The 14,421-nt window shown below is 42.0% G+C and overlaps 1 protein-coding gene across 24 annotated transcripts in view; it reads right to left on the reverse strand.

Moving 5' to 3' along the window:
- Positions 1–14,421, reverse strand: part of LOC115560660 (sialoadhesin) — a 265,788-nt gene that overhangs the window by 46,819 nt on the left and 204,548 nt on the right. The gene's annotated exons all lie outside the window — the stretch shown is intronic.

Consider the following 14,421-nt stretch of genomic DNA (forward strand, 5'->3'; position numbering starts at 1 on the left):
GGCAAGATCCTTATGCTGGCGTCTTATCCAAACGACCGGCAAGATCCTTATTTGGGCACACATCCCACTTAACCGCACTCAGGCTTCGCCGCGTCCACGTCTGGATGCAGGTTCAGCATCTCCTGTATACCTCAGAAAGAACATCAATACACACGATCACTGATGTGGTGGTTATCTATCCGACAACCTAAACAGTATACCTCTAGTCTATATCCTAGACAGAGTATATTGCATGCATAGATCTAAGCCGGTATAAATGGTTCACGAGTTCGCACTAGCCGTCCGTCCTCTTCCTGGTTCACCCCCCCTCAGCTGCCGAGCTTCCAACCTTTTAACCCTCCGGTTCAAAGGTCACATTAAGAAAACAACCAAAACGTAAAACAACCAAAACGTACATACTCAAATGAAAATAAAATACAGGCCATAGGAAAATGAAACATTCTGCATAATGCATTCAAAATCATTAAACATTTATTAACACCTTTTAACTTAAAGAAAATTAAAGGAAAATATAGCACAGGGCTACACTCTCCCCCCCCCTTAAATGTCCTCATGCCCTCATGAGACCCAACTCTGGCATGAAAAATTAGTTTATTAACCAATTTTTATGACTACACCCCTATGAACTATAGTCAAAGGCTGGTCCTTAGATCTTCCTGCCTCATCATATGTTAACCTAATAACCGGCTTAATTGACCTCTTCCCTCGTCGAGGAGAATTTCTCTGAGGTTCAACTTCCTCAGCTGATACAACTGGATCTTTATCAGATACAGTTCTACCTCGTTGTCCAACAGGGGTATCTGCATCGTTACCAATAATAACAATATCATCACTCTCATTAGCAAGGACATGTTCAGGCTCTGATATCACCTCAGACTCAACCTCACTCTCCTCTGGATCAGCTGCAGTTTGTTGTTCATCAGCAGTGTCCACTACTGGCATGACATCGTCCCTGCTTCTCTGAAAACCACGAGTACAGGAATCAGGAGGTTCAGATCTCCATCTGTAAACGGGTCTAATTTCACATTCAGAATCACTAGTGTCCTCATCAACTAAGTAGCGGTCTGGTTGTCTCAAACTAGGACTCTTAGGTGAAACAGATTTTCTTTGAGTCCTAGTCACAGATCTTGCGACCGGCAATGGAGCATCCTGCTCCTCATCAGCTATCCGGACCAGCTCACCAATAGGCAAAATATTGTCTCTGTGTAGGGTTCTAAGTTTCCCCATTCCACTATCAGGCTTGACTCTGTACGCAGGCAAGTCAGGTAGCTTTTCAACCACCACATAAGGTAGAGCGTTCCAACGGCTCTGTAACTTATGCTTTCCCTTCAAGCCCAAATTTTTCAAGAGTACTCTGTCCCCCTTGGCTAAAACTTGGTTGCGCATGACCTTTTCGTAGTTCCTTTTGTTTCGCAAATGAACTTGTGTAGCTGACTTGGCAGAAAGTTCATATGCACTCTGTAAGTCCTCTTTCAACTCTTCTACATAACGTGAATGACTGACCGATCCCTGCTTATCAGTGCCAAAACACACATCAATTGGCAATCTAGCCTCTCTTCCAAACATAATGTAATAGGGAGAAAACCCTGTGGCATCGCTCTTAGTGCTATTGTATGCATGCACTAGTTGACTCACATGACGGCTCCACTGTCTCTTATGTGTGTCCCTCAAAGTCCCCAGCATGGAAAGCAGCGTTCTGTTAAACCGTTCAGGCTGGGGGTCCCCCTGGGGATGATAGGGAGTCGTTCTGGACTTTCGGATCCCCAACGTCCTCAAAAGTTCTTTGATCAATCGGCTTTCAAAATCACGGCCCTGATCCGAGTGAATTCGAGCCGGGAGGCCATAATGCACAAAGAACCTTTCAACCAAGACTTTGGCCACTGTTATTGCTCTTTGATCTTTAGTCGGGTATGCTTGCGCGTAGCGACTGAAATTATCTGTAACGACGAGTATGTTACCATATCCACTTGAGTCTGGTTCCAAAGACAAGAAATCGATACAAACCAGCTCCATAGGTCCATTAGAGGTAATTTGATGTAACGGAGCAGCTCGGGAACAAGGGCTCTTCCACGTTACACACCTCCCACAGTTACCTATGTATCTCTCAACAGCCTGAGACATTTTCGGCCAGTAAAACCTTTCCCTTACCAGGTCTACAGTTCTCTCTACCCCCAAGTGTCCCATATCATCATGTAAAGCACGAATCACAGGCAATCTGAACTCCTTGGGCAGTAGCAACTGACGTCTTTCTTTTCCGGAGGCTTTGTTTGTAATTCTGTACACTAGTCCGTCTTCAACACTGAATTTCGGACTCTCACGTTTCAGCAAACCTACTTCAGGGTCAGTCTGGCTTAAATTAGCTCGACTGATAGCATCAGCTAAAGACTGGAGAACTGCATCTGAAGTCCCGCCAGGGGGAACTGACGGAGTGCAAAAACCTTCTAAATCAGCAACTGATTTCCCCTCAGTTGCTAAGAAGATTTTCAACTTCTCTGAAAAATCATCAGGAGCAGCAGGAGTTCCATTAGCATTCACAATCTTCCATACATCGTCACCATCAGCAGGCCTCACCTCCGGGGGAACCCAACTTGAAACAACCTCTTCTTTGCATTCACAAAGAACTAAAAGGCCACCAGCCTCACTGCTGAATTTCCTCCCCCGTACTCGGACACGTCCCCAACATCGCACAGTATGTAGGACATCTTCAATTTGGCCCACTTCAAGATCTTCACGTACACCGATAACCAATATGGCATGCTTAGGGTTAATGCCCTCACTACTGCACCACTTCAGAAGCTCTGTTTGCTGCCAGGCTTTATAATTTGATGGATCCTCCATAGCTAAATTACAATCTTCTTTAAGCGCAAACGACGTGCTTACCTAACAATAAGACAATAAGACTACGACAACAAAAAGGATTCCAAACCAATACAAACACAACGATCCCAGCAGAGCCTCCATTTTATGTAGCGCCCCCATGCCATGGCTATGAACATGATATTCTAATTAACCCAAAAGTTAATTGGGACGCTCCCAAGTTCACACTAAACTGACCACACGCTATATGTGGTAATCTACCCGATTTTATGTTTAGTTGTATTGTAGTGTCTTGTAGAAATAAACCCCCTAATGTATCGGAATCACTGCATGGTAATGACAACAAAAACACATAAGTTACTATGAAAGATGGTTTCATTCGATTAACACGTTAACAAGAATCATTCAGTTCATCGACCCACAGGTAAATCAATTCACACAAGAAACAGGTAAATCAATTGACAGATGAAATCACATGCATTTTGGAAATGTTGAAATCAAAATGCAGTCCTATGCCGGCACGAACTATTTATCCCCACGTTGCAGGCCTGTGTCGTCGCTTGGGTACGTGGAGGCCAAAAACAGAACGGCCGCTTCACTCACAGGAGCAAACAAACAAACAATCAAATGTACCTTTCACCTCACTTGGCGGAGTGTGTGTGCGTGCGTGTGGAAGCGAGCGGAAAGTCGCGGTCCTCGTGCCGATTGGTCCACGCTGGCGTTTTATCCAAAACGACCGGCAAGATCCTTATGCTGGCGTCTTATCCAAACGACCGGCAAGATCCTTATTTGGGCACACATCCCACTTAACCGCACTCAGGCTTCGCCGCGTCCACGTCTGGATGCAGGTTCAGCATCTCCTGTATACCTCAGAAAGAACATCAATACACACGATCACTGATGTGGTGGTTATCTATCCGACAACCTAAACCAGGGGTCTCCAACACGTCGATCGCGAGCTACCGGTAGCTCGCGGGCAGGTTTTCAGTAGCTCGCCTGATAGGTTGACCGAAAAAAATAAAAAAATAAAAAATTATAATAATAATTAAAAAAATTAAAAAAATTAAAAATAATAATATTCCGACGACAGTAAATGCACCTCATCTCACTTACGTTCACATATATGTCACATTGGTGTCCGGTGTAAATGTAGCCAAAGTGACGTTGTGACGTTGAGTGACGTTGTACGCTCGCTAAGCTAAAGTGAGGAGTTTGGTGGTATTAGCAGAACTTTACACAAACAACAAAGATGGAAAACCAAGGTGGCCAAGTCAAGAAAAAGCAGAAAACATACCATTTCCATTTAGAGTGGGAATGCGAGTTCTTCTTTACTAGCGTGAAGGACAAGTGTGTGTGCCTCATATGCGGGAGCAGTGTTTCGGTCGGCAAAAGAGGTAACGTGGAGCGCCACCACACTCAAGTCCACGGTAACTTTGCGCGGGATTTTCCAGCAGGCAGCACTCACGGACTGAGAAAGTGAACCAGCTGAAAGCAAACCTTAAAAAACAGCAATGTTTATTCATCGGACCGACGAAGAAAGCCAACGCGGCCACGGAGGCATCATTTAAAGTGGCGCACATTTTGACAAAACACAAGAAGCCATACACCGATGGCGGGATGGTGAAGGAAGCAATGACAGCGGTGGCCGACACATTATTCAAGGACCATAAAAGTAAGACTGAAATCATGTCCGCTATCGCTGATGTACAGCTTGGCGCAAACACAGTGGCACGGCGAGTGTCTGCGCTCTCTGCCGATGCAGTGGGTCAGTTGGAGCGGGACATGATTAAATGCAAATGGTTTTCAATTCAATGTGACGAGTCGGTGGATGCGGCTGATACCGCTCAGATGGCTGTGTTTGTCCGGATGGTTTTCGAAGACGCTTCCACCAGAGAGGAGTTTTTAACGTTGCTTCCACTAAAAACCACAACCAGAGGAGTCGATATTTACAACGTTGTGAAAAAGTACTTCGTTGAACATAACGTGCCTATTGAAAAGCTGGTGTCTATTACAACAGACGGCGCACCAGCTATGACAGGACGCCACTCAGGATTTATTGCACTGTGCAAGGCCGACCCGGACTTTCCTAAAATTGTGAACTATCACTGCATCATTCACCAGCAGGCTATATGCGCCAAAGTCATGAGATTTGATCATGTGATGACACCTGTCATTAAGATCATCAACTCCATTCGCGCAAAGGCCAAGCAGCACAGAAGCTTCAAACTGCTCCTCCAGGAACTGTCTGCTGAACACAGTGATCTCCTTCTCCACACTGAGGTGAGGTGGCTGAGCCGAGGAAAAATACTGGATCGCTTCTGCTCATTGCTGAACGAAATCAAGGCTTTCATGGAGTCAAGAGAGGAGGACACTACACTTTTGTCTGATGCTGAGTGGCTGCTTGATCTTGCGTTCCTGACAGACATGACAGAGAAACTCAATCAGCTCAACACCCAGTTACAAGGTAAAGACAGAACAATTTCGGACATGATCAGTGCTGTTAAGGCTTTTAAAGCAAAACTGTCATTCTACCTCCAGCAACTGAAAAACAAAAGACTGCAACACTTCCCAACAGTAGTTAAGATGTTAGATAGCCATGCAGGGGCTGACTTTGTTTTGGATGTCAATAAATATTGTGACCTCATGTCAAAGCTAGGCCAGGAGTTTGAGGATAGGTTCAATGATTTTGATAAGCTGGAGCCATGTGTGGCATTCATTGCCAACCCATTCATGGAGGTAGACATCACAGAGATTTCAGAAAAGATGGCTGAACTGTTCACTGTCAATCCTGTGGAGATGGAGATGGAGGTTATAAATCTCCAGAATCATGTTCAGCTTAAGTCTCAGCAACACTCACAACATTTCTGGAGCCTTGTAGACCCAGAAAACTACAAGAACATTCACCAAGCAGCACTTAAAATTTCTGCTTTATTTGGTTCGACATACCTTTGTGAAGCTGCTTTTTCTGACATGAATGTCATCAAATCTAAATTCAGAACAAGACTGACAGATGAACATTTAAATGACTGTATTAGAGTGAACCTGAGCGCATACACTCCAGCATACACCTCTTTGGTGGACTCCATGCAGTGCCAGTCATCTCACTGAGTTTTAAAAAGAGTGAGTGTACTAATGTTTTCTTGGACCTTTGATGTTGAGTTATTGTGTTATTGTTATTGAGTTGAGTTATTTTTGATAAGCATTGTGTATTGCAATTGCACACGTGTACAAACAGAAGGACTCCATGCAGTGCCAGTCATCTCACTAAGTTTTAAAAAGAGTGAGTGTACTAATGTTTTCTTGGACCTTTGATGTTGAGTTATTAAGTTATTGTATTAGAGTTGAGTTATTTTTGATAAGCATTGTGTATTGCAATTTCACACGTGTACAAACAGAAGCACGTGTGATTAATTAATCAGTTAATCAGTTAATCAGTTAATAAATGCATAATAAATTCATGCATTTATTAATCAGTTCATTAATAAATATGTGCGATGTGATGCAAGTAGCTCTTGGCCACTTAATTTTTTTCTAAGTAGCTCTCAGTTGAAAAAAGGTTGGAGACCCCTGACCTAAACAGTATACCTCTAGTCTATATCCTAGACAGAGTATATTGCATGCATAGATCTAAGCCGGTATAAATGGTTCACGAGTTCGCACTAGCCGTCCGTCCTCTTCCTGGTTCACCCCCCCTCAGCTGCCGAGCTTCCAACCTTTTAACCCTCCGGTTCAAAGGTCACATTAAGAAAACAACCAAAACGTAAAACAACCAAAACGTACATACTCAAATGAAAATAAAATACAGGCCATAGGAAAATGAAACATTCTGCATAATGCATTCAAAATCATTAAACATTTATTAACACCTTTTAACTTAAAGAAAATTAAAGGAAAATATAGCACAGGGCTACATATAGTTTGTGGTTGCATTTCATATACAGAGTTTGTATGCATGACAAGTGAGAGCGGGAGTGTCTGTGGACACTTTCTTGATGTCAGCATCTATTACATAAATATAGAATGTAAAATGCAGACCGTGTGTGAGGACACAATACACACACAAACACTTAAAAAAAACACTACACAGCATTCGTGTCCCTCGGGTGCCCTGCTCGCCACAGTAGGAAGGTGACATCATCATCCTCATCATTCTCATGTCCCTCAGCTCCACGATGACATCACAGCTCTCAGTTGGCGCATTATCGTCTACGCCGGCGGCTCCACAGCGCGTTGGTCCGTGACACATTTTTCAGGGCTTAAAATCCATCTTCAACGGACCCACGTCGATCACGTCCGCCGTTGCATCATTACTAATTACAAAGCCTAGTAGGCTGTGTGATAATACCAAACCATAAAAGTAATTTTTAGGAAATTAGTAAATCAATCAGATTATGGTGATAATCGTATTAAATAAGCATACAATTATCGGAATGATGCATCGTACATTAATAATAACACATTATTTAGTGTGTGTGGGGGGGGGGGCTACGAGTTGTTTCAAATGAAGTTGTTAAATGGCGTTGTCACGATAAATATTAACCCTTAAAATGTGTATAATTATTTGGAAGAGTAAATCAAAAATAGTTTAAAGTGATTTGGTCAAAAACATTAGAGGGTACTCCATTCAGGAAAAACAGTATAAAAAAAGAAAGAGTATTAGCCAAAATCAGTAAACCTCTAGTCTTACTTATAAATCTAAAATAATAGTCGGACTCTTTAATTAAATAATTTGTTCTGATCATATCCAGTGCCTAGCTTTACTACAGAATTGACAGGTGTGTCACATCAGCAGGTGACCTGGTAACCAAATCAGCCAAGCAGCGGATATGCATGCAATGGCTGTATGTAGCCTACAGAGGGAGCTATCTACCATACAAACCAATGAACAAGTGGAGCAGGTTGAGCTCTCCTTGAAGACCTCCCCTCACATGTGAAGTACATTCAGGCAATGAGCAGGTGGTGGAGATTCAACTGAGTGCCGGTCAACATTTTTTTCCATTTAGCGGAGGCATACATAGCAGTTCAGGTTGTCACTGTCTGGCACACACCATTCTCACTCACTCCTATTAGACTTTGGTGGTGGTGGTGGTGGTGGTGGGTGTCAGAATGCTATAACCTGGTCACCCAAAATGGACAATGAATCAAATAGCATGTAGATATAAAACCCATAGAGTTAAACGTGTATTCTATGTTCTTTAAACTTGGGTTAGGCTTGTGTATTTCAAGATTTGACCAGGATCAATTCGTAGCACTGCGATGTTACAAACTACATTACTTATCATTATCATTGAAATGAAGTATGCTGTACCCCTCTGAGGTCGTGTCAGTGTCCCTGAAAAGAAGATGGAGACATTTTCAAAATCAGTTACCCTGGAAAGCAGATTTAACAAAGATTTAGAACTTAAGAGTTGAATATCTAAGATAGTATCAGAAGGGGTTTACCCAGGGATAGCGTTGGGTCTTGGAGAGTCGACCAGAGAGTAAAGGACCTGGTCTATCTGATCTGATCGGACGGGGGGATCCCACAGGACGTTGAGGCACTTTCGGTTCTCTTAGCCTGAGATGTGGGTGGATAGTGACGGTCATCCTGCTCTTCCTTTGCTTCCCTCTGTGTTGTCTGAGCCGAGCAAATGGTCAGAGCTGAGGTTTTTTGAAACACAGAAACAGGAAGTGACCGATGGGAAGAGAGGACATAAGAGTATGCATACAAAAACGTTAAACTTCCTGTGTTTCTGGTTCATTTTGTGACCTTTGGTGGGGATTTGTGGTCCCAGCATGCAGGCTGGTGTAGGCTTCACTACTTCAAATGTGTTCCTTTTGCTAACCACTTCTAGGTTTCCTCAAACTGTCCCGGGCTGGGAGTATCATTCTCAAATAGTTATGAATTTGCTTTGATTACACATCATTACCTCCATCACTCCGTCTGGTCATTCTGCTCCCTGGTAGAAGACCCTTAGTTTGTCCTCTTGATCGTGCTGAAGATCTCAACCTAGATCTCACTCTCGACATCAATAGTCTAACTTTAATGGGAATTTTCAACAGAAACAGAATTAATTTGCGGAACCCTCTCACAAGAAGCATGAAGCATTTTTAACTTACAATATAACATAGCTGTGCCTGCTGGTTCCCCTTAATAGCTAATCTCTTACCAATTATATTTGCGTATGGCAGAAAGTTCTCAGAGTGGCAGGGCTAGATTAACAGTAACAACTAAAGCAACAACTAGAATTTTTACACGTGGTTTTGAGTTGTGGGCTCGGGGCATTTGTGTGTCTTAGTCAAGGATGGCTAAGTAAGAAATGGCTTCCTGTCTCCCACCTCCACCCCAGTGTCTGGCCTTCCTCCCTGGGAACATGGTTTCTGGAAGCCATCTTTCTTCTGGTGAAGAGAACAGAGAGATAAAGAAGCAACAGGAGAAATGTATGGCCAATGAGAGAGAGAGAGAGAGAGAGAGAGAGAGAGAGAGAGAGAGAGAGAGAGAGAGAGAGAGAGAGAGAGAGAGAGAGAGAGACTTATCACCTTATCCAGAGGAAGATGAGGAGGGGTATGGGGACCAGTAAGACAGCAACTGTATGTACAGTGATCTGTGATCTGTGATGATGATGATGTGTCTGGAAGATACTGAGAGAAGCATTGAACTGCCCTCCACTATTTCCTGATTACAGGGACCTGAGTACACAGATGTGTGTTTAGGTCTAGGTCTTGCGGTCAACTATGTTAAAAGATGTTAAAGATGCTAAAAGATGCTATGTTTATATCAGTGATACAGCAGGATAATGCATGAGGAATTTGGATGATTCATATTAATGTTGACAGGGTTATGCAGACTTTAAAGGTAAAGTGTGTATGGTTTAGTGGTATCTAGTGGTCTGGTAATATTCAGTTGGTTATTCACCAACTGAATAACCCCCCTTCTTACTTAGTTACTTAATCTGATTGGTTGTCTGAGTTATTAGAACAATATATGGCTGTGTCCATGTTTGGAAATCAAGCCAAACCAGTCACAAACCTAGAGATCAGGAGATCAGGAATGGTATCAACACATTTTAATGCCGAAACCATCGTAATATTTCATGTGTTGCAATGTTTTCTGGTTCTGCACTCCTTGGGGCTTGTGCAGGCGCACTGACCACTCATGCTGCCAGACATTTGCAGGAATCGTAAGGAAAATTGTGCATAACCTTTCCGAAGATATCATATGAACATTTTATGAGACCAGACTGCATGTTTCCCCATTTTTGAAATACGTGTTTTTATATATCATTTAGGTTATTTCTTAAACAGAACATAGCCTTGAGGCATGAAAAACACCATAAGCAGTTTAACTTACTCACTAAACATCATATACAAGCACTGAAAGAAGATTATGACAATAAAAAGCACATTTCTCGCGAGACATGTTTTCAAACACATTTTAATGTCGAAACAAACGTAATATTACATTTTCCACTGAGAATAAAATAAATGTCAACCATGTTTGGTTATCAGTGATAGCAGTTCCCACATCATCCAACAAAGCAATGATAGAAAGCGTTTTTTTTTCTGGCGAGAAGAATATTCTTAGTAACTAACAACCAAACGAACTATACTCATGCTGAACGAAGATTATGACAATAACATACAATTGTATTGCTAGAAATTTCATCAAAACCCATTTAATGCTGGATCTATCTAAAAATAATGCATTTTCTTGGATATTTATTTGATGGTGGTACATACAACTCTGACATCTGTTTACTGTCGCTGAAAAGTTAAAGAAAGATAAAGAGAAGAAACTCTTCGACTGGGTTTACTTGATGAGGAAGTCTCAAGCCACAAAGTTTATTTTCAAGAACTATCAAGAGGGCTTACTCAGGGACAGCCTCGGGTATTTTAAGGTTGATGGCAGAGTAAAGGACCTGCTCTGTCTGATCAGACTCTACCAGAGCACCAGCAAACCCACAAGGCACGTCATCCTGCTCTTCCTTTGCTTCCCTCTGTGTTGTCTGAGCAAAGTGAATAATCAGAGCTGAGGTGTTTTCAAACACAGAAACAGTAAAGAACAGATGGGAAGAGAGGACAGAAGAGTACGTTTAAGAAAAGCTTTTAACTTCCTGTTTTTCTGATTCATTTTGTGATCTGGTGGGGATTTGTGGTCCCACCATGGAGGCTGCTGTAGGCTTTGATTCAAGACTCATTCTTCAAATGTGTTCCTTTTCTAACCACTTCAAGGTTTCCTCAAACTGTCCCGGGCTGGGAGTATCATTCTCAAATAGTTATTTATTTGCTTGGATTACACATCATTACCTCCATCACTCCATCTGGTCCTTCTGCTCCTTGGTAGAAGAACCTTAGTTTGTCCTCTTGATCGTGCTGAAGATCTCAACCTAGATCTCACTCTCAACCTCAATAATAACTTTAATGGGAACTTTCAACAGAAACAGAATTAATTTGCGGAACCCTCTCACAAGAAGCCTGAAGCACTTTTAACTTACAATATAACAAAGCTGTGCCTGCTGGTTCCCCTTAATAGCTAATCTCTTAGCAATTATATTTGCGTATGGCAGAAAGTTCTCAGAGTGGCAGGGCTAGATTAACAGGAACAACTAAAGCAACAACTAGAATTTTTACACGTGGTTTTGAGTTGTGGGCTCGGGGCATTTGTGTGTCTTAGTCAAGGATGGCTAAGTAAGAAATGGCTTCCTGTCTCCCACCTCCACCCCAGTGTCTGGCCTTCCTCCCTGGGAACATGGTTTCTGGAAGCCATCTTTCTTCTGGTGAAGAGAACAGAGAGATAAAGAAGCAACAGGAGAAATGTATGGCCAATGAGAGAGAGAGAGAGAGAGAGAGAGAGAGAGAGAGAGAGAGAGAGAGAGAGAGAGAGAGAGAGAGAGAGAGAGAGAGAGAGAGACTTATCACCTTATCCAGAGGAAGATGAGGAGGGGTATGGGGACCAGTAAGACAGCAACTGTATGTACAGTGATCTGTGATCTGTGATGATGATGATGTGTCTGGAAGATACTGAGAGAAGCATTGAACTGCCCTCCACTATTTCCTGATTACAGGGACCTGAGTACACAGATGTGTGTTTAGGTCGAGGTCTTGCGGTCAACTATGTTAAAAGATGTTAAAGATGCTAAAAGATGCTATGTTTATATCAGTGATACAGCAGGATAATGCATGAGGAATTTGGATGATTCATATTAATGTTGACAGGGTTATGCAGACTTTAAAGGTAAAGTGTGTATGGTTTAGTGGTATCTAGTGGTCTAGTAATATTCAGTTGGTTATTCACCAACTGAATAACCCCCCTTCTTACTTAGTTACTTAATCTGATTGGTTGTCTGAGTTATTAGAACAATATATGGCTGTGTCCATGTTTGGAAATCAAGCCAAACCAGTCACAAACCTAGAGATCAGGAGATCAGGAATGGTATCAACACATTTTAATGCCGAAACCATCGTAATATTTCATGTGTTGCAATGTTTTCTGGTTCTGCACTCCTTGGGGCTTGTGCAGGCGCACTGACCACTCATGCTGCCAGACATTTGCAGGAATCGTAAGGAAAATTGTGCATAACCTTTCCGAAGATATCATATGAACATTTTATGAGACCAGACTGCATGTTTCCCCATTTTTGAAATACGTGTTTTTATATATCATTTAGGTTATTTCTTAAACAGAACATAGCCTTGAGGCATGAAAAACACCATAAGCAGTTTAACTTACTCACTAAACATCATATACAAGCACTGAAAGAAGATTATGACAATAAAAAGCACATTTCTCGCGAGACATGTTTTCAAACACATTTTAATGTCGAAACAAACGTAATATTACATTTTCCACTGAGAATAAAATAAATGTCAACCATGTTTGGTTATCAGTGATAGCAGTTCCCACATCATCCAACAAAGCAATGATAGAAAGCGTTTTTTTTTCTGGCGAGAAGAATATTCTTAGTAACTAACAACCAAACGAACTATACTCATGCTGAACGAAGATTATGACAATAACATACAATTGTATTGCTAGATATTTCATCAAAACCCATTTAATGCTGGATCTATCTAAAAATAATGCATTTTCTTGGATATTTATTTGATGGTGGTACATACAACTCTGACATCTGTTTACTGTCGCTGAAAAGTTAAAGAAAGATAAAGAGAAGAAACTCTTCGACTGGGTTTACTTGATGAGGAAGTCTCAAGCCACAAAGTTTATTTTCAAGAACTATCAAGAGGGCTTACTCAGGGACAGCCTCGGGTATTTTAAGGTTGATGGCAGAGTAAAGGACCTGCTCTGTCTGATCAGACTCTACCAGAGCACCAGCAAACCCACAAGGCACGTCATCCTGCTCTTCAATTGGTTCTCTCTGTGCTGCAGAAGCCGAGCGATTGGTCAGAGCTTAAAGGTTTTCGTACACAGGACACGGAAGAAACTGACGGGGAGAGAGGACAGAGTAGTACATTTAGGAAACACTTTACTCTCAAATGGCTGTTCAGAAGCTCATGTTTTCATGGTTCATTTAGGGCCCGTTGGGGGTGACTAGTGCTTCCACAGTGCAGGACGCTGTAGGTTTCACTTCAGGACTCTTCTTCTTGAACATATTCCTCTTTCTAATCATTGATAGGTTTCAGTGACAGCTTGTAAGATTTTTCTTAAACGTGGAAAAATAGACTAATAAACGTGGATTAGACATCAATACTTCCATCCCTCTGTTTTCTCATTCTGCGTACTGGCAGAAGTCTCTCAGTTTGTCAGCTTGTTCTCAGCCTAGATCGCACTCTATATCTCACTCTTGATCTCACAAAAAAATAAAAGCAAAAAAGTTGCCTCAATGGTCCAACTTGTCTGGGATTTCGGTACTCGTTAAGTTATTTTTGGTATGATTGATATGACCACGGATAACAGCAATGGGCTACCCCACAATTGATTTGGCCCCATAACGTCAGCTACAGCTGTAGTCAACTTATTTAATGATCATTTAGAAATGCAACAATAAGTTAACAAATGTTGATGCTATTTCATTAGAATGAAATAAACGTGAACAGACGTGACAAAACATAACGTGTATATAACTTTAATACACAACCTCGTCAATGAAAACCTTTCTATCTTAGCGTCACTTTAGCATTATGAAAAAGAATTAATGCTATTTGATTGGTTCCACTTTTGTGATGGTTCTCCTTTAAAGCTAATCTCTTGAGCATTGTATCTGCATATTGTCATAAAGGTCTCGTAGCGAAAGGGCTAGGAGTTACAGAAACTGCAAGTACATGAGATTTTAGAGGTATGGGCTCGGGGTATTTCCACCACACTAGTCGGTAGTGGAAGGAGTAAAGGAGTCTTAGTAAGGAATAGCTTCCTGTCTCTCACCTCCTCCCTGGTATCTGGCCTTCCTCCCTGGCCACGCGCTTTCCTAGAAGCCCTCTTTCTTCTGGGGAATAGAACAGAGAGATAAGAAGAAGAAGAGTTGTTGTTGATGTTGATGTTGATGTTGATGTTGATGTTGAGAGAGAGAGAGAGAGAGAGAGAATATCTCACCTCATCCAGAGGAAGATGAGGAGGAGTATGGTGGCCAGTAAAACAGCAACAGTACCTCTAGCCACAGTTGTTGTAGT

The sequence above is a fragment of the Gadus morhua genome, chromosome 16 (genome assembly GCF_902167405.1).
Source record: "Gadus morhua chromosome 16, gadMor3.0, whole genome shotgun sequence".
NCBI lineage: Eukaryota > Metazoa > Chordata > Actinopteri > Gadiformes > Gadidae > Gadus > Gadus morhua.